Below are 26864 nucleotides of genomic sequence, written 5' to 3'. Positions count from 1 at the left end.
GTCCAACAAATATTTATGTGCCATAACTTATTTAACCATTCTTTAGGTTGGTAGATTCTGATTTTTAAAATGCTAAATACTACTGTGATGAACATCTTTGTGCATAAATCTTTGTTCAATTTTGGATTATTCCTTAAAATGTACTCCTATTAAGTAATATTTCTCCATCTTATGCATAACATAGATATTCCCTGAAAAGTCTTGGATAACACAAAATCAGGGTAAGTTGAAATTATCTTCATTTTTTTAAATATTTTTATAATAGTTTTAATATTTTGCTCTTATTCAATTACTTATTCTTACAAACTGGACCTGCATTCTTCTTAACTCTCAGTCACTTTTTGGACATGATTAGAAAGTAACAAAATGGGGCATAAACAAATAGCAGTGCCATTACCCAAGCTGATGCATGAGAGTCTATGTGGGACCAAAAGCCATGCAAGACTGACTACGGAAGGCCATTATCCCCTTGCACCTGTGACTTTTGCCCTTACATTCTTTCTTTGCATTGTTCATTTGTACACTTGACTTCTTTGCATTTCTCAGTGTGATATAAAATCTCTCACATCTTCAAAATTTTATTATGTGCCTTATGGAACTATTTACATAAAGCTGAGTGCTGCATAACTCAGGGAATGTCTTTATACTGAATGTAATTTTATTTTCTTGATTCCTTGGGGTTAATATAGAATCAATTTTTAAAATTTCTTCCCTAAGGCCTATGGAGGTATGTAGGACTATTTTCTCCTATGCTAAAGGCACTAAATTGCTGTGTTTTTTGATCATTAAGTAAATTTTTATGCCTTTTTTCGTCTCTGCCCTGTTTAAGACTTTCAGCTTTCTCTTCTCACTGCTATCTGCATGCCTGCATGCAATAGTTTCTCCTCCCTCTTCTAGTTTACTGCTTTTAATTTTTTATGAGTTTGGAAACCAGATTGCCAAGTCTTTTAAAATCGAATCCAAGTAAAAATTAATAGCCTCTGAGAAAGGTCTTCGATGAATCGAAGGTCTAGAAGTAATGGGCATGATCTTTAGGGCATGGACTTTGGTGATTTCTGTTTTGTTTTTGCAGAGGTCTTTTTTCATCTCCTTTATTTCCCTGGGTCTTTGCTGTGCTCCAGATAGATGAGATTGTCAGAGAACCAAGTTCCACATAAATGAAGTTCCATTACAATTATTATTATATTGGTAACATTAAGATGCCTCTTTTTCTTTTCCTCTACTGAAGTTTGGTTCTTTACTTTCTTTTGTCCCTTTCACATTGTGTGTCAGGCTGGTTGACTAAAGAAAATGTTAATTGGGCTTCAGATGTGTGAGATAAGGTCCAACGGAAAACTTCACTTCCCCTACCTTTTCTTCCTCACAACTCTTTTTAATAATTAAAACTTCTCCATATTTCATACGACAAAACCACAATTCCCTTATATTTAAAATAATTCATTTCTTATCTAAAGATTCTTTTGATTAAAAATAAGTGACGTGTACTCCATATAAAAGAAAACAAAGACAACTTACACAACTCTACTATATTCTTATCTTTACTTTTACTCATGGCTAATTGATAAGGGCTGTGTTACTAAACCAAGATTGTGTGGTTATTCTCTGTAAAGGCCAGTCATTCCCCCTTTGCTTCTAATTGCCTCTCCTAATATTTACTAACTACCTGCCAACTACTTAGGTGCTTTGAGTGAGGGAATATGGCAGGTTCAACAAAACCCATGCAATATTGGAGAATCAACTGAAACATGTTTTATAAATGGTGGGTCAGTGGCTTCATCTTTGTGTTTGGGTACAATAAATATCCTTGATGATGATAATGTTTTTATGAGGATTAGGTTAAATTAATGTAACATGCGTGGCACCTGGGTGGCTCAGTTGGTTAAGTGTCCAACTCTTGGTTCTAGCTCAGGTCGTGATTTCAGGGTTGTGAGGTGGAGCCCAGCGTGGAGTTCCCTACTCAGCAGGGAGTCTGCTTGGGATTCTCTCTCTTCCTCTCCCCAACACTCTAAAATAATAAGTAAATAAATCTTTAAAAAAATAATATATGCAAATACCTATGCAAAACGCCTAGGTATAGGCTTATTACATTGAATGATAATAGTCCATAGAGACTTGCTATGTATAGGCCAGGTACTTCTACACGTACCAACCTAAAATCTTCACATCAATCCTATCAGATACAGTTTTTAATTTCTAATTCACAGATAGGTAACCTGAGATCTAGAAATGTAGAATAACTTTCTTGAGATCACACATTTAGTAAATAGTTAAATTATGATTTGAGTGTAGTCTGGGTCCAGGGTCCTTGTTATTAAACACCTGTGGCATCTATAGGTACCACGGTCTTCTAGAGTCTTGTCACCTTGTTATACTTCGATTTCTCACTTTTCTTTACTCTTTGCATTCAGTTATTAAGAAAGTTCTGTTAATTCTTCCCAGGTAATGGCTGTTGGAACTATTCCTTTCTATTCGTACTGCCACAATTCTTGACTATCAGCTGTCACCTTCTTTAGCTCATAAAATAGTAATATCTTCTTAACCATGTCCTTCCATGCTGAAATCCACCCGACTAGATAAAGTTTTAAACACTGTCTTCTTATCATTCTGTTCAAAGACATCATGGTGTCTTCCTTTTCTGGGCAGCACCCTCTGCAGTTTGGTCCTGGCCCACTTTCCCAACCTCTTATCAACCAGACATTAGTAAGATGTTACCAGATGTTTTATCTCTTGATTAGTAAATACTCTTCTATTCATCTACACTTGTTGCTCATTGGTCTGTTTTTTAGATTTGCACCATGTCTATCTGTAGTTCACACCAATGCCTGTCTTTGTTAAGAAGACAACTCAACTCCAAAAGGGACTTATTCTTTGACTTAAGAGTTGTTATGCTTATTCCCTGCTTTAAAGTTTTGTTGGTTCTCTAGGGCCCTCCCTGGAATCGTTTTCCTTCTTTCCATCTGTATTTTTCCTATTCTACTTTCCTCAAGTAGCAGTCCCATACCATTCCAGTCAAACTTATCTCTCTTCCTTTTATGAATCATTACAGAATCTACTGTTTTACTCATGTTTTAACACTTAATTCTATATTATGCTATATTAATATTTACATGTTTAAAGCATTTTGTTTTCTAAATAGATTATGAGGTTCTAGCAGGAAAGACATCTCTCAAATTAGGTAAATATGCTCTGTGGTAATTACCACAGTCATAAGCATACAGTAGGCACAAATACTTGTCAAGCATTTATAAATGTCAATGTAAAAATATAGTTTTGCTTCTTCATATTGTACATGAATTTTTCACTTTCCAAAAAAAAAAAAAAAAGGAGATTTACTGGAAACTTCTTTTAAGTAGTAGCTCCTCTATGTGGAAATGCTATTAAGTGTTAGTCTTGAAATTATTAAATATTCATCAAACAACCGAGGTGGGAGTTGGTGGGGAAAATGTTGAAGCTATTGAGTTTGGAATTATCAATTGCAGTTAAAAAGATATAAGATTATGAAAAACAATCAGCGAGAAAAATCTCTTTTACATCAACTTTTGAGAGATACTTTCATTGTATAATATGGTTCACATTTTTCAAATGATGTATTCTGTGTTCTCATTTATATTTCATAGACCATTATCTTGAGGGTAACTGATAAAGTTTGTTTGGGTTTAGATTGTGGCTCTGCCCACCCATTCAGTGTGATCTTGACCTGGTCATTTAACCTCTCAAAGCCCCACATCTAGAAAACTGAGATAATATTGATGGGATGTTGTGAGAATTAAATGAGATAATACATATAAGGCATTTGGTAAAGCATCTGAAGCCAGTAGGCAATCAATCAATGCTGGATGTCGTTATTCTTTATTCAATAGGGAGAGAACTGAGGAAAAAGGGTAGTCAAGGTGAACTTGATGGTTTGCTTAAGAGACTTCAAGGTGCCAGGGGAAGACATATGCAGAGGTGAGTATGAGTGTGCAGAGCTGATAGACCAAGAAGGGGCATTTTGACTGGTATAGATGGCACCAATAAGTTGGTACATATAAGGTAAGGTTGGGCTAATTTATACACATTTGCATGTTCCTCTTACATGGCATATGTTGTTTCCAAATTTAAGTTATAGACTAAATGATCATTTTGACTAGAATGGATTTTTAGTTGGTTGAAAAATTAGCATTCTCAGGATTTCATATATCATTGACAGAAAAGCAAATCAGGGAGAAGAGCTGAGAACAGGGGTAACTTCTCTCTACAATGGTGTTCACTATCCCTACTATACCCCACCCTTATGTCTGTCAGGGACAGAGGGTTTCCTCCACAAAGTTAGAGTGTAGCAGCAAATTACAAGACTTAACAGCAGTATTATGTGGAAGAGAATGGGCTGAATAGAATCATGCTGGATGATCAAAACAGCAAGGCAGTGAGTTCATTCAGTGGGTACTCACACTGCTCAGTGTGAACATGGGATCTGGGAAAGGTCAGCCAAAAGAAATGGAGACTGATCTTTGGGAGTATGATGAGGACAGTGAGTCAGAGTTACTCACTTCATCAGAGTAAGAGACCCTGTGGGTCACAGCTATTAGAGCTTACTGTGGGAAAATCCAATAAAGAGAGCTCTGCTGCTAAAACTGAACAATTACAGCGTTTTTCTAATTTCCAGGAAAAATGGGCTTCAAGGTTTTCATTTTGTGAATTGTTATTAAACTTTGGGTACTTCCTACTTTGTGAAAAGTTGCAAACAAATTTTAAAGGAAAAACATCGACCTATTATTTCTTAAAAATACATTTTTAAAAATACGTGAGAGATCTGAACAAACATAATATAGCCAGACTTAGTGCTGGTAAAATTGTCATGTCCATATGGCAGAATTAAATCTATCAATATTTCATGGTGTTCCACAATGAGCACAATAATTTCTAAGTACTGCCACCTGAACTAGTTTGAAAACTAACACATTACACCCCTGGCTGCCTTTTGTTATTTCTTGTGGGAAGAAATGTTATTAGCCTCAGTGAAACTCACAAAGGTTGAGATACAAAGTAATCTTTAAAATAAACAAACAAAAAACCCAAAGGAATATTAAATAGGGTATATCTGAGTGCAAAAAAGAATAAGGTAACAATAGCTACTGCTTCCTAAGCACTTACTATATACCAGGCTCTGGGCTAACTATTTTTCAAAGATTAATTTTTACAACCATCCTGTGAGGTATCATCATCCCCAGCATTAGACAGATGAAGAAAAAAAGGCTCGGAGACTTGCTTAAGGTCACATAGCTGGTAAGTGGTGGGTGACACTGAGATTTAAACCCAGGCTTCCAGACTCCAATCATGATGATGTTGTAGTGCTTCTTTGTGTGTATGAATATATATTTTTGCATATATATTAACCCTTGTAGTCATTAGCTAGATCAAGATATTGAACATTTCCAGCAATCCAGAAAGCTTCCTCCTGCCCTGTCAAATCCCCCATAAATAATCACTATGATGCGATGATCACCATAGATAGGTTATAGCTAGAGTAATCTAAGTTTTTGGAGTTATTGCCAGAAGATTTCATCTATCAATCCTTCACCTTGCCATTTTAGCTGTGGTATTTAAAGCTGCCCTAACTTTTCAAGCATTCATTATAGAGACTAGCTGTTGAAAATGGCTTCATATTCAATTTCTTGTATTATTCTGAATACTAATTTTTTTAAAAAATCAAAGAAACTCCTGAAGTAGATTCAAAGAACTGTGAGCAAACAAAACTATCTTGGGAACAGACACAGGTTCCTTGACTGCGGTAATTTGGGGGCATCTATTTCCAATCATGGCGTCTCATTAGGAAATAGATGACCAGAAAAGGTCGTCTCAGTTTATGGACGGGAAGATTAGCCAGACAGAGTATGTAATAGAGATTGCTTCGCATCATCTTACAGCACACGAAAAAATTTATGTCCAGATATCTTCCACAGCTGACTTGCTGTTTTATGATGAAAGGAAAAGGGGAAGAAGATCTAGGTGGAGGATAATGGGGGAAGTAAGACCTCAGAGGAGGCTTTAATGTGGTGGCTTTCCGTGCCTTGCCCACCAGCTCTTAAAACCACATTACTTCTTGTCCAACCTGGCAGCGACAGAAGCAGCGTCATAACTTCACCTCAGGCTCTCAAGCTGTGGTTGGTGAATTTTCAGCAATTACTCTAGATAACATAGTCTCTCTTCTCTCTCCTCCTTCCCCATCCATCTACCCACCCATGGCTGGTTTTGCACCTCGTTCTGATTCCCACCACAGCCAACTGTGGCATTTGAAGCAGTTTACATATTACAATTGAGCATCAGGCAAAGAAAAACCGACATATGTAGGGCTTGATGATTCCAGGAGTGATGTGTATGTAAGGTGACTGAAGTGGGGGAAATCCAGAGGAACGTTCTGCCCATTAAAGCAGGAGGACAGGCCCAGAAGTGGGCGCACGTGACAGCAGCAGCACCTCGAGAGTGACATCACCCCTCCGGAGGCGGAGCCGAACTATTTAGGGCCTTGTCTGCTATTGAGCTTCCACCCCTCTTCCCCACCAAATGCCCTCGACCCCACCAGTAAGAGCCCCCTGAGGAAACGAGAAATGCTCAGACCTCACGGAGCGGCAGAGTCAGGGCCCAACCTCTCGGCGCAGGGAAGGGTTCGGTCTTCACTCTCTCTCCCAGCCGCTCCCCACCCCCAAACTGTGGAGGGGGCGGGGGCGCGCGCGCTCCACCACGCACGCGCCCCCACGCACGCGCTCTCCCTCCGCGCTCGCGCTCCTCCCCACCCGGGCCCGGAGGGGGCGGGGCTGCGGGCGGCCTGGGAGGGTGCGACGCCCCCGGCGCGGCGGCGGCGCTAGCGAGCGGCCAGCCGGGCGCGGGTTGCTGGGAGCGCTGCTCCGGCGCGGCCCGCTGGCATAGCCGCCTCGCGCGAGCCGCCCGCTGGGCGGGGGAAGCTGCGAGCACTCCGAGCGCTGGGCTCGGGGCTGCCGGCGCTGCCCTCCCGCCGCCGCCCTCCGCGCCTCCTCCGGGCGGCCCCGCCCCCGTTCCCATCCCCCTCGCGCTCACCTCCCGGCTGTGCCGCGCGCGAGGCGGAGCGAGGCGCCCGCTGCCGCCGCCGCAGCTGCCGCCGCCGCCACCGCCGCCGCTGCCGCCGCCGCGCTAAGGGGCGAGAATCTGCACCCGCGCCGCGGCTGACAAGAGGACCGCTGCGGGCTGCGCTTGCCCGCCGCGAGGCCCCGCCGCGCCTTTCCGGGGCGCAGACCCACCGCGGGCGTCGGAGCGCAGCGAGGTGCTCTGGGAATCGCGGGCGGCGCCGGCGGGCGGCGCGGTCCTCACTGGGGATCCCGGGGACTGGGGCTTGACCCCGAGGTGCAGGGAGCCCCTCAGAGCGGCAGGTAAGAGACCCGGGGAGCGGCGGAAGGAAGGGTCGCCTCAGTGACAGGGGCGTTCGCCTCCAATGTCTCGGCTCCAGGGAGAGGGGCGGGGGCGAGCAGGGAAGCAGCGAAACGGGCAGCGAAGTGCCTCTGGTGTCCAAGGTGTGGGGAAGGTTGGCTCCAAATGTGGCACTCAGGGTGGCTTCAGATGGGGCCGGGGACGGACACTTCGGTGTCCTCGAAGGTGTCATGGAATTTGGTACCGAGAGTCTCTAGATGACGGGGACCCAGGGTGAGATGCGAGGCAGATTGCTAAACGTGGCAGGCAATGTGGTGCAGAACGAGTTGCAAAATGTGCCCCCAGAATGCAGCATAAAAAGTAGTTGTGAAATGTGCCAGGTACGGCGCAGGGTGGGTTGGCCTGTGTGGCATTGAAATTCATGGTAGAAGTGTTGTGAGCGATATTAACAATCCCTCTGGGAAAGGAAATGTAGTGTAAGAAAAGATTAATAAGGCTCATTGCTAGATATTTTATCACAGGAAATCGAGAGGAGCTATGATATGCTATTTTTTGAGGTAGGGATAGTATGTACCCACGTGAAAGAAAAAAAGCATATTGTGTCTGGTTGTGAGATGGGAAAGAAAAAATAAGGCTAAAATAATTCAAGGTTTTTCCGTCAGCTCGTAGAGAGCACTGATATAATTGTATCCTGTCTTTTATTTCAGTTGTGGAATGTTTAAAATGGGTTTCACAAAACATAAACTGATAATTAACATTAGGAAGATTTGGTGTTTTGGGTGTCTTTCACTCTGTTCTCTGCTCCTTTCCAGGAAAAGAAAAACAATAAACAAACAAACAAAAAAAAACCACACCACATCTTGATCATAATTCTGAGTTCAAGATCATTAGGCAAAGGGATTCCCCCCCCCCCATGTACCCCTGTCTTCGTTTTCACACAGGTGAAAATATCTGGAATGAGGAAAACAAAACAATATGGTGAACAAAAGGGATAAATTTTCAGGCATTTTGAGGGGTTGGAGCCAAAAGCTATTGCAGTAGTTAATTACAGTGAATGACAGTAGTGATATATTCTTGCATGTTCTTGGTGTTGGGGTGGGAAAATAGGGGGGAAAATTGAATACAGTAAAATGTAGCATAAAAAGCAGCAACATGGATACTGTCAGTGGAGCACTTCTTGCAGCATTTCCCAGGTACATCATCTTAGGAATGTGAGCACGAGAATAAAATACTAAATATTCTTTATCTCTCTGTTTCTGTCTTTATATATGAAATTACCCACATGCTGCGAAACATTGCGACTTCTATTTAAGAAGAACATCTGTGTTTTGAGAGGATTGTCAGAAAATAGCTGGAATTTCAGAAGTAACAAAAGATAGTTCAATGAGCTATGTAATATAACTTACATATGTACGTTCAATGAGTGTCTATATGGTATGAAAGAAGCAGAAATATCTGGATGTGTTCATTAGGATATAGTTAATGATTGAGATTTTAGTGTTTTATGTTGTTATTATTGTAGAGAAATTGAATTACTTGCCTGAAGAATGTTGTTCTTATAATCACAGCAAGTAGTTTGCTAGATAATGTGAAAATTCTTACTGATTGGCTTCCTCCTGCATCCACATTCAGCCACTGAGGGATCATTTGCTTCAAAGACAAAACTGAATTTTACTTGGTGGTTAATGCTGGGTTTTAGTGTTTTCTATAGATGCGTCCCTCACCTTGAGACCATGTTGGGGCTAAAGCAGAGAGGAGAGGGCCAGAGGAGAATAAAGAGCAGTTCTGTTGGGTCTTCCTGTTTTGTTCTGACTGTAAGCCATATGTACTGCCACCCCCTACTGTCTGTAGGAAGAGGTGTTGCAGAGCCCCATTCTTTTCTTGGTATCACTGCCCCCTTGTGTAAGGGAAGAAATTGATAGTTGCACTTGGGAAAACCGCGCTCCTCAGATTGTTCTTGACAGGGTGGTTATGTGGATCTATTAATGACCTATTCAGAGTTGCAGGGCTTTAAACTTACTGTTAATCAGGCTTCAGATTTAATGTCTGTTTTTAGTAATATCTAGTTTTAGTTAGTAATTCAGATTGTTCAGAATGTTTTCAGTATGTTTGGGAAGATGGAGTACTATTACTAGTAGAAGTACTAGTTGTAATAGCTCACTCTTATATAGTGCTTACTCTGTGCCAGTCCTGTTCTACATGTTTTAATCAGTTTCAACACCCTATGAAGTATGACCTGTTATTTACATTTTACTGATGAGAAACTGAAACACAGAGATGTTCAATAGCTTGCATAGGACAGTCAAGAATCAGATTTAGCTGGCAAGTGGAAGAGTTGAGTTTCAATAAGACACATAATGTTAAGCCTACAAATATACAGTTACTTATAGTATGAATATTTCCCTTATGGGGTTTATTTTTGTAATTTATCGCTGGGATTATGAGTAGAGGAGTATTAGTACTTTTTATGTGATTAAGGAAATATTTGTGATGGAGGTTTGTTTTGGGGGAACTTTAGAGATGAAAGTTACTTTCAAGTAGTTTGGTGTGTGTGTACATAGTGTGCAATAAAGGTTTACTGGTGCTTTTAAAGAGATAGTATACCACACACACACACACACACACACACAGATTTGCATACTATCTTTTTAACATGTTTTAAAAGATTTTATGTTATTTATTTGACAGAGGGAGAGCACAGTCGGGGGAGCAGCAGGCAGAGGGAGAGGGAGCAGCAGGCTCCCTGCTGAGCAGGGAGCCTGACACAGGGCTTGATCCCAGGACCCTGGGATCATGACCTGAGCCGAAGGTAGATGTGTAACCAACTGAGCCACCTGGGCGCCCCTACATACTGTCTCTTTAAAAGAACTAGTAAATCTTTACTGCTAACTTTCTCAAGGAAAACTGAGGAGCAATTATCCATTTTTTCTACTGTTCATACTTTTATAATCTCTATTTTATTTTAAAAAGTAACAAAAATAGGGGCGCCTGGGTGGCTCAGTCGTTAAGCGTCTGCCTTCGGCTCAGGGCTTGATCCTAGAGTTCTGGGATCGAGCCCCACATTGGGCTCTTCCGCTGGGAGCCTGCTTCTTCCTCTCCCACTCCCCCTGCTTGTGTTCCCTCTCTCGCTGGCTGTCTCTGTCGAATAAATAAATAAAATCTTAAAAAAAAAAAAAAGTAACAAAAGTGGATTGGATGAATGTGTATATTTTACCACTTCCATCAATAATTGTTGACTCAGATTTTTGTCACACTTACACATTGTTTCATATAGATTACATATGAAATCATATTTATAAAAATGTGTAAAGTATAAAGAATAATAGGGGCTCCTGGGTGGCTCAGTCAGTTAAGCGTCCAACTCTTGGTTTCAGCTCAGTGCATGATCTCAGGGTTGTGAGATTGAGCCCCCTGTCGGGCTCATGTTTTGGGTGTGGAGCCTGCATAAGATTCTCTCTCTCCCTCCCCCCCCCCCCCCCCGCCAAAAAAAGAAGAAAAAAGAATAACAATCATCTCTTATACTTGTAAGAATTATTTTCTTCTGTAAGCCAAACTTTCTGCCGTTCTGTAAAATCACATATCTCATGTAATCAAACACTTCTTTCATTTTTTTTTTTAAGATTTTATTTATTTATTTGACAGAGAGACAGCCAGTGAGAGAGGGAACACAGGCAGGGGGAGCAGGAGAGGAAGAAGCAGGCTCCCAGTGGATGAGCCTGATGTGGGGCTCGATCCCAGGACTCTGGGATCACGCCCTGAGCCAAAGGCAGACGCTTAACGACTGAGCCACCCAGGCGCCCCAACACTTCTTTCATTTTTATGTACATTTGTTGATAAGGGAATTCAAGATAATTATTGATTATGACTAAGACTTATTCAGGATGTGTATTTATATACTTTAGTATATTTAATAAATTGTCATAGACTTAGATCATGCTGTGTATTTTAGATTAGTTGATAGTTCCTTTTAGCATACTTATTTATGAAAACTAATTTGATGTTTGCATCTTTATCATAAAGTTTTACTAACATTGTTAAACATTTGATTATTTCCCTCTTCCATGTTTGATTTTTGGACTGTCCCATGCTGGCTCTCTAGGTTTTCCCCCTACTTCCCCATAAATGCCTTTGCTCTTTTCACATTTTCTGAATGACTTTGCATGCATTATTTTGAATGGAGAAGAAAGTAAGCCTTGAAAGAAGTAAGATAATCCCTTCATATCTGCTGTGGATACATTGTAAGATCCCCAGTGGATGACTGAAACCATGGATAGTACTGAACCCTATATATACTGTTTTTTTCTATGAGTACATACCTACAATAAAGTTTAATTTATAAATTAGGCATAGTAAAAGATTAACAATAATAAGATAGAACAATTATAACAGTATATTGTAATAAAGTTATAAGAATGTGTTCTCTCTCCTCAAATTATCTTACTGTATTGCATTCACTCGTGATGACCCAAGATGATAAAATGCCTTTGTGATGAGATGAAATGAGGTGAATGATGTAGGCAATGTGATGTAGCCTTGGGTTACTGTTGACCTTCTGACTGTACATCAGAAGGAGGATCATCTGCTTCTGGACTGCAGGTGGATTAGCAGGGGACTACCATATTCTAAGCCAGTACTAGTTACAAAAGGGGAATATTAGGGTAGTAGTTTTTTGTTTATGGTTTTTTTGTTTGTTTGTTTGTTTGTTTGTTTTTTTTAGAGGGAGAGGAGAAGCAGGCTCTCTGCTGAGCAAGGGGCCTGACTCGGGGCTCAGTTCCAGGACCCTGGGATCATGACCCGAGCTGAAGGCGGAAGCTTAACTGTCTGAGCCACCCAGGCATCTGTAGGATAGTTGATCTTGATTAGATGTGAGGTAGAACAAGTGTGCATAAAAGAAATGCATCTAAGTTCTCTTGTCATATTTCTTCCTTTTACAATAGAATTAAAATTGAATTTCTGAGACCTAGTGATCAGGCATAGTAGTTGAATGTATGTACACAGAATCATCAATGTTAGCTGGTGTATTTTTACTCATGGTTCCCAGATTTTATTTCAAGGAGCTAGAACAAGCTGTTGCAGATGGCTATTTACTTTTCTAGTACTAGTCTGATCAAGGTAACAAATGTAAAATAGTTTGGAAGCTAGTTTAATTATTTGGACCTTTTTTCTTTTGTGAATGAATTGAAACTCACATTGTCATATCTGCTGAGTGCCTGTAATTAACAAATACTATTATTTGGAGAGAAGTCACTGTATAAATATACTGTATAAATAGTCTTTGTTATAATACCATGAAAATTATCACTTGGTTTATTTGAATAGCATCTTTTGTAGTAACTTGTGTTACATGAAGATTGTTTACAATAAAAAAATGAGTTGAGGAGATGTGTATATGTTGATGGAGGGACATATTCCTGATGAGTCTCTTTAAAAATCCATGGAAAGAATTAGGTTAAAAAAAGAGCTTAAAGACTTACAGCTACATTTTTCCAACCAATGGCCCTTTTCCTTTCTCTTAGATGTGTTTTACCTTGAGTATTTAAGATTCAAAGTAATATTAGATGGAGAACAAGAAATTTGGGCCCAAGTTTTAGAAGGTTAAAGCAGGGTGAGGATGCAATATGTGAAAAAAGTTTCTGGTAGGTATTGTTCTTAATTCAGAAAGCTCTACATAATTATAATACCATATATATTTCTGGAAACATTTATTAGGTCAGTTTATTTTATTTAACAAAAATCTTTATAAGTCATTTGAAAGGTGTGTTTGTGGATATTTTAAGTATCAGATAAGTTGCTTTTTTTATGGGCCATACATTACAAAAGTATCTCATATGTCCAGCTTCTGTTTGTCCTTGAATAGTTGAAGGTAAACATGACCAGGTTTAAGAGGCAAAAGAATTAAGTTGGTATTAGTTTTAATCATCCTTTTGCTTTACCCTTTTCTTCCTCATAATAATAATTTCTGCCTTTATTCAGTGCATAGTAGGTATATCCTACCTCTCAAACTCCTTTCTTTTTATCAGAACTTGAGAGATTTTGGTATCATTTAAACGTAGTTGCATTATAGTGAATAATCTTGTTAGTGTGTTTTTTTTTTAATCCAATTGCCCTGTAGACATCTTTACTTTTTTATGTCAAATTTACATACCTTTCTTTCATACATACTTTGGCACCAGAGATCTTTCTAACGTGGTCATTTGATTATGTCATTCTTCAGAATCTTATTGTAACACCTCATCACTTAATGGATAAAATGGAAACTCCTTAGAAACCATGTAAGATCCTTCGTGATGATCTGATCTTTGCCTCCTCTTTAGACTCATTGCCTGCCACATTCTCCTTCAAATTTCTAGCCATCAGGAGATATGTGTAGAGAAATATACATACATATACACACCATCTAGAATATTATTCTGAGTGATTCCTGGACTGTAGTTAAAATTAACTCTAAAGATAAACCAATTTTTATTTGTTTTTTATTTCCTGGGTTGGGGAGAGGAAGATTAGAAGGTTCTCTGTGTGCACTTCAGCTGAATTTTTTTATATTATGGGTGTTGGCAGACTACAGTGCATGGGCCAAATGTAGCCCAACGTCTGTTTTTGTATGACCAGCAAGCTAAGATTGTTTTTTATATTTTTAAATGGTTGAAAAGATATCAAAAGAAGAATAATGCATTTTATGTGAAAATTATAGGAAATTCAGATTCACTGGCCATGAAGTGTTTTATTGGCATATGGCCATGCTCATTCATTTACATACTGGTTATGGGTGTTTTTTGTGTACAGCCATAGAGTTGGGTAGTTTCTATAGAGACCTAATAGCACACAGAAACCTAAATATTTGTTATCTAGGCCTTTACAGGTAAAGTTACCAGTTGGTTATTATATAAATGGTCATTGGATGTCATGAGTTGGATATAGACCAAGTATGTCTGTTGAAGGCTCTTGCAGGGCATAATTGCTTCTGTCTATCCACTGTGAAAAGATTGGCTACTTTGCCTTAGTAGGGATTTATCTGACAGTCTCTGTGTGACACCTTCTGAAGAAGTTTCTGACAAAGTATATTAATTGATTCTATTCCTTTTTCTTAGAAGAGGTATCCCACGTAAGGAGTTTTGAAACACAGCATACGAGAACATTTTTCTTTGTTTGCCCAAGTCAAATTTAAAAATAGTCTTAGAAGTGAGATGCTGTTGGGCAGACTCCTGGTGTGCATACCTTTTTGGGCTGTTTCCCTTTAAGTACAACAAACTTGACAAAAAAAATTAGATTTTAATCTCCTCTATAAAATAGCAAACCATGGCATTTCTTGAGACAGTGAGCCCTTTGACAATTCTTTTTTCAATTCAATCATGTAAACGTCAGTTTTTATAAACATTTCTCGCTTTTGTGAATAACTGGAATTTTCTGTGATAACTATATCCCACCCATCACCCATGCTACATGGTGGTAGCTTTTTGTAATTTTTCTTTTTTAAAAATTCGTATGTGGTAATCAGTTAAAGTGGTTGCTTTTCTTTTGTGATTTACTTAATAAAAGGCCTTGTCTTTTTAGTGTAAAATAATACATTAGAAAAAGTTTACCCCTCTTTTGTTAGTATAAATAACAAGTTATTCAAAATCTCATTTTTTCCTGTGTTTCCATTACTTCTGTAACATTTTGCCCAATTTTTGCTTATCAGTATACAGTTATTCATTGAATATTTTTCTTTGACTCACTTTCTCCTAATTTTATCCTTAGTTGTCAAAATATCCACGAATGGATAAGTTTGTGCTAGTTATAAAATAAAAACTAGTTCATCCTGAAGACATCTTGCTTAATGCACTTGAGAAAGACCACTTATATGCAGCTGGTTCCAGATTGGACTGTTTTGTATTTTTAAATAAATGAACTTCATAATAATTCCTCTCTTGCTTTACATAATTTAATTCTAATTTTGTCTTTGGATGTATTAAAAGTAGTCATTTATTTGTTGTCAACTAATGTTAATTGTCATTACTTTTAATAGATAACTGTTCTCTCCCCCCATTCTACCTTTATTAAAAAATTATAAAAGCAAGATTCTACTTGCAACCATGAAAATAAACAAATAGGGGTAAATAAAGGAAAAGTTAGTATTTTCCTCTCCCCTCAGGTCTCTCCCTTCTCCAGTTTTTCTCCTTGGAATAGCTAACATTAAACAACACTCAGTATTTTTTTTTTTTTTAAGATTTATTTATTTATTAGACAGAGAGAGACAGCCAGCGAGAGAAGGAACACAAGCAGGGGGAGTGGGAAAGGAAGAAGCAGGCTCCTAGTGGAGGAGCCTGATGTGGGGCTCGATCCCGGAACGCCAGGATCACTCCCTGAGCCGAAGGCAGACGCTTAACGACTGCACCACCCAGGCGCCCCAACACTCGGTATTTTTCAACATCTTTTTCTCACTCAAAATCGTGTAAGTATATACACACACATACACGGTTTTTGTAACTTGCTTTATTCTTTTAAGAATGTATCATGGCATATCTCCAGTTTAGTAAATGGAACTCTAATTTTAAAAAGCTGAGTAACATTCCAAAGCATACTACGCCATAATTTATTCTGTTGTTCCCCAACTGATGGACATTAAGATTGTTTTCTTTCTTTTTTTCTTTTTTTGCCATTGTAAACATTAGTCCACTCTTACTCATCACCAGAGAAGCAAACATTCTTTTTTTTTTTTTTTTTTAAGATTTATTTATTTATTTTAGAGAGAGAGCGTGTGCGGGTGTGGGGAAGGTCTGAGGGGGAGGGAGAGAGAGAATCTCCAGGAGACTCCCCACTGAGCATGGAGCCCAATGCAGGGCTTGATCTCATGACCCTGACCTTACAACCTGAGCCAAAATCAAGAGTTGGACATTCAACCGACTGAGCCACCCAGGCACCCCAGAACAGCAAACATTCCAAATAAAATATTAGCAAGATAAAACTAGTAGTGTATTTAAAAGATAATACATCAGAGTTTATTCCAGGAAGGTAAGGACAGTTAAATATTAACATAATTTATTATATTAAAAAATTACAAGATCAAAACTATACATATGATTACCTCTCTCTTTTGGGATGAATTGGAGGACAAAATAGCATAGGGAGATGCCTGCCTATGTGGACAGTAGTCCAAGTTTTGTACAATTCTTTGACCCTCAAAGTTGATAGAAACCTTTTTTCTAGAGTCTTTGGGGGGACTCTGTGGGGCCTGGGCTTCAGCTTTGACTTTGGCCTAACTCCTGGACTTTGGTTGCTAAAGCCTGGTACCCTTGACACTATGGAAATAAGTGTACTTCCTGAGACTGGGATGGATGATAAGGGTGAGCCTGTCTAACTTAGGGTTGGCATCTTTTAAGATCTTGTATTTGATTATTCTGGGCTTAATGAGCACCTTGTGGCCTCTGTACTCGTGCTCATTGTTTGGAAATATTGACCTGAATCGTTTTGAGGCCTTTTTTGTGCTTGTTGGCAAAATAATCATTCCTTAGGCTTTAAGTTTCTTGAAGCTTTCTAGGACTGGTCGCATATGATGTTCTTGGATTTGGCCATTTCTGTACTGCCAGCCACAACTCTGGGAGTGGTAGAGACTGGAAAAAAAGAAACCCGTGACTATCTTAATGGATGCCAGAAAAGCATTTGGAGTAATTTCCTCGGCGGATGTGGCACAATTTCTGAATCCTTGCTTGAGTGAAAATGCTTGTCTTTTATCTTGGCCGAATAGTATTCTTGGATCATCATCCCCCCTTTTCTTTTCTTGCTATTTGACGTATATACCACCGTTTTCAAGCTTGTGCAATAGATAAGTCTGAGGCCAGTTGGATTCTCCTTTCTTTATAAGTCGCTGGTTCTTCATCTCCGACACAAACACTCTTGCCACCCTTTTGTACCCTGAGATTTTTAGATCTAATCTCATTATGCACTTTAACCCTTTTATAGCCTGGGAAACCCAGTACTGACAGTTCATCTCTCATTTCCTGGATTCCCGTCTATAGTTCTGTATTTCCCCCTTTCTGACCCCAGTCCCCCCCCCCATTTTTTCTTATTCTTTAATGTTTAGTAATAGTTTAGTAAAATAATTTTGGTTGTTCTGAGTTGATATTCTCAGGTACACATTGTGCACTTTTAAAATGTAGTTTCAAATATTTCTTTATTTCAGGGAAGTTTTTTTGAATTAACTATTTTTACTATTCTGTTCTTTGCTTGGATTTCCTTCTTCAGGGGTTCCTATCACTGTATGTTCAGTCTTCTGTGCCTATTTTCACTGTCAATTTTTCTCAAATCTTTTTAATCTCTTTGAGTTTTAAAATTTTCTTCTTTTTTACTTCATATTTTTCTTAAGGGGTTATGTGTTTTTATTCCCTATTTCTGGAATGATTCTTTCCTTTTGTCTTTAATTATTTTGAGTTTTGTCATTTTGAGTTTTTATAATTCTTACATCTGTTGTTCTTTCGTGTCTTGTGTCATTCTCTTAAGGTCTTGTAGTTCATGTTACAGTTTTGATGTGTTATGTGGGCTTTTCTGGCATGCTTTCGTCATCTGTAGTGATGTTATTCTGCCCCTTATTCTCTCTTCTTGTAACTTAGTATATGGAATTGACCTTGATACTTTCTGTGACTCATTTTTATTTGAAATTAATTTCAAAAAATCTTTTAGAAAATGGCTGGATTCAGGAAAGCTCTAACTTCATAGAGATTTTCCTGTGGTTGTTTTTGTGTAGTGTTGAAAAATACGGTGCTTGTGTTCTGAGGTTTCCTGGCCTTATTCTCCTCCAGTAGTTTTGTCTGGACCTTTTCTTTCCTTCATCTCTCTTGTCCGATCCCAATTTTCACCCCCTTATGATCATTGAACCCTTTCTCTGTGCCTTCTGGAATTCACTGTCAGTCATCTGCAAAACTCCCTTTATCTTTAACCTCTTCTCTAAACATGAATATCTTCTTGCTCTCAGTAAACTTACCTCTCCCCTGAGGGTGCTACTCCCCTATGGAGTTCTTAAGTGGTGGCTCCTCCTATTGACATGGGCTAAGTGTTCTCTTTGCTCTCTCTTAGCTTTGGGGGGCTCACTGGTACTCTCCTGCTACTCCAGTTATGATTATTGGTGACTACAGTATCCACACAGATGATCCTTCTGGTATTCTGTCCTCTTGACTTCCTCTCCTCTACTGCTCTTGTCCTTTGGCTCAGCCGTTCACTTTTATGGTGTATCCTGTGCAGATGTTTTTAAACTCTCAGTGCATCTGCATTAACTGGGGAGCTTTGAGAAACAACAGGGATCTAGGACTCACTCCCAGCGATTCTGATATGGTTAATCTGAGGTGTGGCTTGGTATGTTATTTGTAAATTTTCCAGGTGACTTTAATGTGCAGCCAAGGTTGAGAGTCACTGTTCCACAACTCGTTATTACCAATAGCTACAACTTTCTGTAATGTAATTTCTGGCATTTTACTCTCCAACTACCACCTCCAATTTTTCTGTCTCACTTTTAAGTACCCAGCAACCTTAAATCTTTGACCTCACTGGGACCTTTTAATCTACCACCTTTTCACTTTTCCTCGGTACATACATGTCCTCAATTCCTTTTCTGACTTGGCGAATTCCCTTTACCTGTTCCTCGATGCATACATGTTCTCAGTTCCTTTTCTGGCTTGCTGAATTCTCATTCTAACTGCTCTTCTGCATCTATGCTCAACCCCCTTCTCTCTCCTTTGGTTCTTGCCTGGCAAAACCTAATCCTGGTTGAAACCAACTCTACTTTTTTATACCTGTGCACTTGTAGCTGTATATGGCTGGAGCAAAACAACTATGTTGACTTTAAATGCTTAGTTAATACCCAGTGGGTAAAATGAATACTTTAAATTCATTGCTTAGTGCTGCCAAGCTATTCTACATTATTCTAGTTCTTACACACTCCCATTTGCTTAGGTGATTATATCTTTTCCTTGCATGCAAATCTTCAACATTTCCCTTTGCATCCTCTCTTTCAGCTGGTGACCTTCCTATTTCATTAAGAAAATAGAAACAATTTTCCTAGCACCTGCATCTTTACCAGTTATTGTGAATTAACTGTCTTTTCCTCTATTGAAGGTCATTCCCACCAATTGTTCCTTTGAGCCCATCCCTTCTTGCCTTCTCAAGGACATTCTTCCTGCAGTTCTTCCTGTTTTTCCTTTTCTGGATCATTGTCAATAGCATAAGAGCATATTGTAATTTCTTTCATCTGCAAGAAACACTCTCTTGACCTTACTAACCCTTGCAGCTACTACCCTATTTCTTTTATCATTTATACTAGGCTCCGTAAAACAGTTTTCTGTATTTACCTTATCCAACTCTTTTTTTTATAGCTTTATTGAGGTATAATGGACATATTTCAAAATTTACCTGTTGTAACAGTACAAGTGGATGAGTATCGTTAAATTTATAGAATTGTGCAGTCATCACCACACTCCAGTTTTACAGTATTTTCATCACTCCCCAAAATTCTTTGAGCTCATTTGCATTCAATCTCCATTCCTAACCCTACCCTTAGGCAGCTACTCATGTGCTTTTCTTTCTATAAATTGGCCTTTGGACATTCATATAAAAGGAATCATAAGTATGTCGTTTTGTTTTATAATATGCAGTCTTTTGCTTCTGTCTTTCACTTAGCATAATGTTTTTATTGCTGAATATTGTTTCATTGTATGGACATACAAATCCATACATTTGGATTGTTTCCAGTTTTTGACTTTTATGAATAATGCTGCTATAATCATTCATGTATAAACTTGGTGTGGATATATGTTTTAATTTCTTCTGGATAGATCCCTAGGAGTGGAATTGCCGGGTTTGTGATCCATTTCAAGTTAATTTTTGGATATGGTATGAGGTAGGGATCTAAGTTTGTTTTTTTTTTTACATATAGATATCCAGTTGCTCCAACACCATTTGTTGAAAAGACTATCCTTTCTTCCAGTGAATGGTCTTGATACAATAAAAAAAAAAAAAATCAGTACTTGGGGCATGAGAAGGGATTATCATCCATGATACAGTGGCTGTATCACTACTTGGAACTTCCTGTTAAATCCTCAGTCCATTAGTTTATTGTTTGCTCAGAACAGGACTACAGCCTCAGGCTAGGAGATCTGACACTGCCTCTGTTCACTTGCCACTGAGATGGCTACTTGGATTGGCAGTGCTATAAATTGAGTCCTGTTTGGCAGCAGCAGTAGCAAAAGCTCCTGGTTTTCATAGCCTGGTCCACCATGCTTGAGCTTCTACTTGTAGGGGGCAGGACTGGAGAGAATGAGAGTAGCTCCAAGCAAAAATGCCACAGGCTTGCATCATTCTTACCCAGTGTTGCCTAGTTTGCTTGAATAACCATTTCTTAGTTTGTTGTATGCCTTTAGTTGATTTCCAGAGTGCTATAAAATCAGATCTCCATTCTCTTTGAATGCATTCCAACCAGGCTTCCTCTCCCACCATTTCACTGGAACTACTTGTGGTCATCAATGACTTTCATATTGCTCAATCCAGTGGTAGTTTCTTAGTCTGTCTTGCTTGATCTATCAGTACTGTTTGATATAATTGATTACACTCTCCTTGAAGTCTTTGACTTCCAAGATAACACTGTCTCTTGGTTGTTCTAAGTCACTGGATACTCCCATTTTTGTGAATTTTTTTCACTTAGTCCTCCTCATTCTCATAGCCTATGAAACTTGTAGTGCATTAGGAATTTCATCTCCTGAGGACATTATTTCTCCTTCTGCCATCTCAAGTGATGTCCTACCCTTTTTTTCTTCTCATAACCCTTATACCATTCGATATGAAGATAGATGCTCTCTTCATTTCCCCCTTTGAGTGTTGAAATCATTATCCTGTCTTCTCCAAAATTCTCTAGCTTTGAAATTCATGTCATCACATATCATTTACTATTGCTGTTGATTGTACTTCCTGGTTCATCCCCTACAATGACTTCTGATGGTTACTACCTGGGATTAGACCAAACTTCACACGTTAAGGATACAGTTGTCCACAGGACAACTTTCACTTCAGATGCCAGCTGCAGGCTTGGGGATTCCCAGAATCACCCTCACTTCTAACCAACTGACTGCAAATGTGGGAGTTCCTGCTACTCCCTCAGGTTTGATAATTTACTAGAATAGCTATAGAACTCAGGGAAGTGCTATACTTATACACTTTTACTGTGGCAAGAAGGATAGAACCAGCCAAAAGAAGGGACACATACGGTAAGGTTTAGGAAGCTCTCAAATGTGCAGCTTCTGGTGTCTTCCCCCTTTGGAATCAGGACACATCATCCTCCTGGAACATCTTCCTTCTGGCACATCAGTGTATTTACAGTGCACAGAGTATTACAAACCCTGAGGTTCACCCAAACTTTGGTGTCTAGAGTTTTTATTGGGGTTTTGATATGTAGCCATCATTGATTGAATTATTGGCCACTGATTAAACTCAGTCTCCATCCCCCTTCCCCTCACTAGAAGGTAGGCTGTGATATTGTGGCTCAAAGCCCCAACCCTCTGATTACATAGATGGTCTTTTTGGTAAAGCCAGCCCCCATCCTGAGTCATTTTAATAGCATGAACTATTTAGGGGCCCACCATGAGTCATCTCCTTAACATAGGCTATCAGGGTCCACCATGAATAGCAATGACATTCCTGTCACTCAGGAAATTCCTAGGATTTAGGGACTACCCCCCAGGAACCAGGAACAAAAGCCAGTCAAATTCTTTATTACACAGGATTCAACATTCAGATCTTTCAGTTCTTTGAATTTCAGTTCTTTGAATCTCCATCAGTGATCTTGCCTCCTGCCTTACCTAAATCATTCGTTACCAAAGTTATACCCTAGATCTTGACTAATAATTTCAGCCTCTCCATAATTTCAATTTTATGCATCCCACTCTGAGATCACGACTTGCTTTTTCTAAATCTTTTTCCCTTTAGTACCCTGACTCCAATAATTCTTTAACCCCACTAGGACCTCTAATCTATTGATTTTACCACCATTTCATTGTCTCACACTCTTGATAACCTCTTTCCCTTCCATACTCAAATCGCACATAATCATAGTTCTCCCTTGCACATACCTTTGACATCATTTCTTTTTTTTTTTTAATGATTTTTTATTATATTATGTTAGTCACCATACAGTACATCCCCCATCATTTCTTTTTTGATTCGTTGTCTTTGCTGTGCCAAAACCACATTCCTAGTTAAATCCACTTACCACCTGTTCCATGCCTGCACACATGAAGCTGAATGTGGTTAGTGAAAAACATACAACCTTGCTGATTGATTTCATTAAAATTCATGACTATAAACCTCAAGTGGAACCCTAATGCTTCCTAGTAATCATGGTATATATCCTTAGGACTAGTAGGTAGGAGAATGAATGGATGATTACTTTATACCTTTTCCCTCTTTTTCCCACTCACTTCTAATACTTCCATTCTGTTTCTCAGCTAATGGCTTTTCTTCCTACTTTATTGAAAAAGTTGAAGAGAACTTCTGTAGAATTCCACAGTCATATTTACTCATTTATCAGCATTAGCATTCACATATTCTGACGGTTTTACTATAGAACTATGCCTACTTCTGCATGAGGCAGTTCCTCTCTTAGTGCACTAGATCATATCCTCTCTTGCCTACTCAAGAACATTGCCTCAATTATTTTCTCCTCCTTCAATTTTTTTTCTGTGACTCATTCCCACCAGCATTCAAACGTGTTATTTCTCTCATGTTAAAAAAAAAAGTTTTCTTGACCTTACTTTTCCCTCCAACTATCACCTAATTTTTCTATTCCATCTTGTAGCAAACCCTTCAAGAGTTGTCTATAATGCTGTTCCATTTTTCTCCTCCCATTCTTTTTCTCAATTTTTTGCTTTGAAATTAAAACATACAGTAGTGTCAGATCTCACAGGTAAGGGCTCAGTTTTACCAGACTGCTCCCTCTTACCCCAACTTCAGATGCTAGTCTCAAGTTCAGGTTATCATCTGTGCTTCTGATCAACTGGCTATAAATTAGAGGTTCCAATGACCCCCCTCATCAGATTCAATTAATTTGCTAGAGCGGTTCATAGAACTCAGGGAGACACATTTATTAGTTTATTAGAGATCATGATAAAGGATACAGATGAACAGCCAGATGAAAAGATACATAGGGTGAGGTCTGGAAGGGTGCCAAGTGCAGGAGCTTCTGGCCTAGTGGAGTTGAGTTGGAATTTTAAAGAGGCTTTCTCATGTAGGCATGATCAATTATTTACTCTTTTTCTAGCACACCCGCCCTCTTTGAAGGATGTGGGGTAAAGCTGAAAATTCCAGTCTTCTAAGGATGGTTTGGTCTTTCTGGTGACCAGCCCCCATCTTAAAATCATCCAGAAGCCCACCCAGAGTCGCCTCATTAGAACAGAAGATGCGCCCCTAGTGCTGTCATTATTCAGGAATTTACAAGGGTTTTATGAGCCCTGTGTCAGTGATAGGTCCAAGACAAATATTAGAACAAGAGATGTTCCTAGTGTTTGTATCACTTAGGAAATTACAATGGTTTTAGGAGCTCTGTGCCAGGAATATATATATATATATATTTTTTTTTTTCTTTTATTTCACAATATTCTATGGAACAGCCAGCCAAGCTTTTGTCTTCCATTCCTTAATTAATAGTATGAACTAATGGGTTCCTACTTTATTTGGTGTGTTATGATCTATTTCTATCATTTGTTTGATGGTCAGATTGTTCTGGTTTGCCCAATGGAAGCAGCTTGAGACTGGTTCCTTGCTACATGCACTGATCATTACTTTGAGCACTTTCTTACGTTTTGGAACAACATGATATTCCACGCTCAAATTTTGCTTTCCTATCCCAGCAGTAGAGTGAGGTATTTCTCCATGGAGCCTGTATTCCTTTTTATCTTCCTTTTAATTGAGGTATGATTTACAAGGAATCATATGCAAAGACATTAATGTTTAGTTTAATGAGTTTTAGCCATTGTATACATCTGTGTAACTATTACCACAAACATGATATATAGAACATTTCTATCATCTAAGAAAGTTTACTCATGCGTCTTTCTATACAATCCTTCTCCCTTCCCCCAAACAAGAGGCAACCCCCCCTTTTTTTTTCTTTAAACTTCTTCTACCATGGATTAGTTTCGTGTACTCTGGTACTTCATATACATGGAATCGTACATTAAGGATTTTTTTTTTTTTTGGTTTGGTTTCTGTATCAGTCTGAGTCTAGTCATGAGAGAGAAACTACATAATAATTTGAATAGCGAACATTTAATATAAAGAGTTACTGACTATAACAGGAAAATGGAGTAAAGAGAAATTAGGAATAGCAAGTATACAGAGAAGACACTACTAGATTGAGTGAAATAGAGTGTCCAAGGACGAGTGCTTCCCCCCAAACCCCAGCTAATATCCAGGCTTTGTTGGAAAGGGCATGGTCGTGACTCACTTGAAGGGCAGAGAAATTGCTGTGATGCCACACTGAAAGAACTTTCTGGAAATCTGCCTTCCAGAATTGCTGGAAATCTGCCCTGCCAAAGAAAGCTGTACAAAGGGAAGTGTCTCACTAAAGGTACTCTACTATAAAACCACCAGAAGGAGAGTGTTTGGTGAAGGTGCTGGTTGCTGGGTACTCTTGGCTACCCTGTAGCCCAAGGGCAGGATATTGGATAAGCTGCACATGCTTTAGTAACTTGATGTTGGAAAAGCTGCCTTTGCTACAGGAACCAGGTGCTGGAGAAATCATGTGCACTGTAGAAGTCAGCTGAGCAAGCACAGTGGAACACAGAAACAAAACTTTTCTTCTGCAAAGTCTCTCCAGTGACTTTTGATAAAGCTTAACATTGTGTCAGCTGGCAAAGGAAAAAATATTTAAAGGTCTCAGATCCATTTTTACAGAGCAGGCAAAAAAGGATGAATTTGGAGCCGAGAGTCAAAAAGTTATTAGTGCAGATCACATTTTCTCTGGAAGCTTCTAATTTTGGGTTATATGCTAGGCATTTTGTATAAAAGAATAGTAAAGACCTAGATAAATGATATTCACCTCCAGAGAGGGGCACACTGCTACTTCTGCCCCATAACTAGAGTAGGAGGCTCAGTCAATCTGATTTATCTTTGACCTGTGACTGGGCTTTGTTTTTGTTTAGTTAATTTCATTTCACCATTGGCTTAAGTATATTGAAGATGGTGTCAGGACTTTTTTGTCAGGAGGGTTTAGTATCTGAATACTGGCAAGTTTTCAGAGATCTCTTTATGCTTTACAGCTTAGCCCCCAGCTTCTGAATGCAGAAGATCTCTCTCTGTTTTGTGTCCTGGCTGCCAAATGTTTTTGGCTTATCCTTCCTGTGTTTATTCTTCTAAAAAGTTAGCATATACATGCATATTTTTAATTTTCTCTTTCTTATAGAAAAGGTAGCAGAGTATAATACTCTTTTGCATTTTCCTTTTTTTACTTAACAATGTACCTCAAAAATAGTTTTACATATTTTATAGACAAATTTATTCCTTTTTTTTTTTAACAGTTCTATATAGTACTTCATAGTGTATATGGGCCATTGTTTTATTTCTTTGATCTCCTATGTTTGAGCATTTATATAGTTTCCAGTATGTTGCAGTAAAAAATACTGTAATAAGTGATCTTTTGTGTATGTATTCATGGAAGACATCCTGTTTCCAGCTCCTTCTAAACAGGATTTTTCTCTTACTATCCCAGTGAAATTTTTCTTATCAAAGACCTCAGTGACCTCTGTGTTGCTCAATACAATAGTCTTATCTAAGATGAACATTTCATATGATCTCAGTCTGTACTCATTCCTTTGATAATTTCACTCAGTTTTATGTCTCTATTTATTGTCTATATGCTGGTAACTACCAGGCATATGTATCCAATCCAGATTTCTTTCCCAAATTCCAGACTCCCATATCCAGCTGCTTACTTGACATTTCTACTTGGATATCAATAGACATTTCAAGCACATTTGCCCCAAATTAAACTTCTCTATTCCATTTCTCTCTTCCCCCCAATTCTTTTACTTGCAGTCTTTTCCATCTTGTTGTAGAAGCTCCTTCCTTCTACTTGCTCAGAATGTTGGAGTCATTCTTGATTTGTTTACTTGCCATGTCCAATCTATCAGGAGATCTATTGGCTGCCTTCAAAACATACTTAGAATCAGACCACTACTGACCACTTCCACCCAGGTCTGTGCTACTGGTATCGCTTACCTGAATTACTGTAGCCACCTAATAACTGCTTTGCTTCTATAGTTTCTCTCAACATAGCAGCCAGAGTGATCTTTTAAAAAAATGTCAGATCATGTCTTGACTCTTGTTAGTATTTGTCCTGTGAATTTTCATCTTACTCAGAATAAAAGCTAAAGTTCTTAAAAGAGCCAGTAAGGCCCTACGTATTGTGGCTCCAATCAGTTCTCTGATCTTACATCCTTCTCGAACCCCTCCCTCCTGCCCCTGATCCCCTG

General features: G+C 39.0%; 1 protein-coding gene across 4 annotated transcripts in view; it reads left to right on the top strand.

Annotated features, from left to right (window-relative positions):
• Positions 1 to 6836: 6836 nt before the first annotated feature.
• TANC2 (tetratricopeptide repeat, ankyrin repeat and coiled-coil containing 2) overlaps positions 6837 to 26864 on the top strand; it is a 359716-nt gene continuing 339688 nt past the window's right edge. For 3 of the 4 annotated variants that reach the window (XM_057318084.1, XM_057318083.1, XM_057318081.1), the window contains exon 1: positions 6837 to 7382. The gene's annotated coding sequence lies outside the window, so the exon portion shown is untranslated. The remainder of the gene's footprint in view (positions 7383 to 26864) is intronic. The other variant, XM_057318082.1, reaches the window with a different exon arrangement.

This window comes from Ursus arctos, unplaced genomic scaffold (assembly GCF_023065955.2).
Source record: "Ursus arctos isolate Adak ecotype North America unplaced genomic scaffold, UrsArc2.0 scaffold_24, whole genome shotgun sequence".
Classification (NCBI taxonomy): domain Eukaryota; kingdom Metazoa; phylum Chordata; class Mammalia; order Carnivora; family Ursidae; genus Ursus; species Ursus arctos.
The sequence above is the reverse complement of the archived record's forward strand: the minus strand, read 5'-3'. Positions and strand labels throughout refer to the sequence as shown.